Raw genomic sequence first — 2,374 nt, 5'->3', positions numbered from 1 at the left:
CCACACTGGAAGGGCGCCCACTAAATGATCCTGCAGGAGAAAGTTGTATGCCACAGAAGCTTTGTGATGCAAATTCAGCTTCCATGGTGGAGTTGCACACTAAGCAGTGACCACATTCTTCAGAGCCGTTTGTTCCAGTTTGCAGTAGCGACCACAAAGGTGCAAACATCACTTCCAAGGTTGCCAGTCAGGCTCAGTTTGTAATCTGTAAGCACAGCACTAACATTCCCACACAAGCCACACATTTTTCTGTGGGGAGGAATCACGATTTGTATGGAACTGGGTCCTTCATAAGGTGACAACGTCCCCAGGGTCTGTAACAACACTAGTCAGTGAGCTAGAATGCAGTAGTGCTGTGTGATTCGGTTTAACATAAAGACCCCTCAGAACACCATCACCCTGGAAAATTAAAATGTTAAAGTTACAATAAAGGCACACCAAATGGGTTGTGTTTGTAAATGTGCAACTGCTCACCTTTATTTTTCCAAAAAGCTCTATCTCCAGTAACATGTTCACTCCATAGACCTTGTGGGATAACAGTTGGGTCAAATTCTTCCCCATCACAATCCTGGCAATAAAAAACAATGACATCTTCCCATATTAAAGTCATGAGCTCCTGAAGCATCTACCACCGATTACTGTGCATTTAACAGGTTGTGATGTACACACATGGGGCCAGCTTGGATGGTGAGTTTTGTTTCATGTGAACATGTGAGGCTCGTACATTGCTCTTTGTTGTGGCCCACAGACACAAAACAGAAGCGTCGACAGTGCACATTTGGGTTAGAAGCTCGTGTGAATGTCATGGTTAGCACCTTTGTACAGTAAATGCAGCCACACTCATCTTGCTCCACATTGTGCAGCACTGTGGAAAAACCCAGGTCTACAAAAGCAGCTCTCTTCGCATTTCATTTACAGACAACTTGGATTTTCTGTGCAGTCAGATTTGTGATCGGAGCATTGGTGGTAATCACTGTTAGGTGGGCAGGAGAAAAAATTCAGTTAAAGTATTGCTATCCTGTACACATTTAACATGAAAAATGCAATGAGGCAATTACTGTAAATTTCACACTGGTTACTCACCACAAAAGTTGGAAACCTTCCATTGCAACCAGAGGTGTTCACAGGCACATCCACAAACTCATGCCCACTGCTGGTTTGCCAGTGTCTAATGGCCCGAAACAACAAATCATCTTCTGGATTAGTAATAAAGTTCCCACACAGGCTGCAGAGATTACCAAAAAAGATCCTTGGTATTGGGACAGTCAGGGCATCAGAGCCATGCATCACAACGCCAAGGTCAGTCTCTACATGAGACCCGTCATGTAGAACTTTACTTTGCCTTGGCTCAACACAGATAAAGATGCAGAAGCAAACTCCATGAAAAGACCTGAAGAGGGCAGTTCAAAAACACTTCCCATTGCATTTGACTGATCTTGAGAAGATCTGGCAAGAAAAATGGGATAAACCTAAATTTGAAGTTTTTATTTTAATACATTTTCAAACATTTCTAAAAACATCTTTTTACTTTGCCATTATGGCTTATTGAGTTTAGATTGATGGACAAAAAATGGCAATTTTGTCTATTTCAAATTTACAGCACAATAAAGTGAACAAAATGTAAAGGGGTATGCTTTCTAAAGAAAGTGTGTCAGATTGACACATTCATCATATTTTCAATTAACCATGCAAACTCACTCATGCATACTCTTCTCACACACTGTTGGATGAATGAAGTTGCCTTTAGTGTCCCACAGCTGTGACTGTGTGAGGACGACTGAGCTCTGCATTATCAGGCAGCTGAGCAAAACCGGCTTAATTTAGACTTTAAATCTCTTGTGTAAGTACTTTTATCTCCCTGCTCAATCATATAATTTTAATCAAGCATAGGTATATTCTGGCAGATATCACCTATAGAGGGCAGTAGGGTCAGTGCTAAAGGACTCTGTCACATTTGAAATAAACAAATTGAAGAGGACAGTCACTAGTAATGTGGGCTTTATTTGAGGTCGCAACTGGGATGATTTTCATAACGGCAGCAATCAGAGAAACTTTCTTTAATCCCAGTGCAGGTGGCGACATCCAGATCAAAGTTGACAGTAGTCAAAAGGAAACCATGTTAACCAAGGGAGGGATAACATAATCAAAACTCCACTGAGAGATACAGTTCAGCATATCCAAACATGAAATTCCCAGATGTGTATCTGGAACAGGCAAAATTAACTAGGACACCTTCAGTTCTTGGGAGTTTAACCATAAGCCAGAGAGGATAGTTATAGTTGCTGTCCCCAGAATACATAGTGCCTTTAAAGAGCACTTCCCCCGGGGAGGAAGACGTCCACCATCTGGCTGACAGTAGTCTAGTTAGAGAAGT

At 41.7% G+C, this 2,374-nt stretch overlaps 1 long non-coding RNA gene across 1 annotated transcript; it reads right to left on the bottom strand.

The window, feature by feature from the left end:
- Positions 1-285: 285 nt before the first annotated feature.
- Positions 286-1,347, bottom strand: LOC109971668 (uncharacterized). The gene is made up of 4 exons (XR_002276589.1): positions 1,084-1,347; positions 816-973; positions 475-568; positions 286-399 (listed from the first exon to the last, which is right to left on the bottom strand). It is a non-coding gene; the product is annotated as an uncharacterized LOC109971668 (long non-coding RNA).
- Between the last annotated feature and the right edge of the window lie 1,027 nt (positions 1,348-2,374).

The sequence above is a fragment of the Monopterus albus genome, unplaced genomic scaffold, assembly GCF_001952655.1.
Source record: "Monopterus albus unplaced genomic scaffold, M_albus_1.0 scaffold232.1, whole genome shotgun sequence".
NCBI classification, from domain to species: domain Eukaryota; kingdom Metazoa; phylum Chordata; class Actinopteri; order Synbranchiformes; family Synbranchidae; genus Monopterus; species Monopterus albus.
This window is presented reverse-complemented; position numbering and strand designations above follow the sequence as displayed.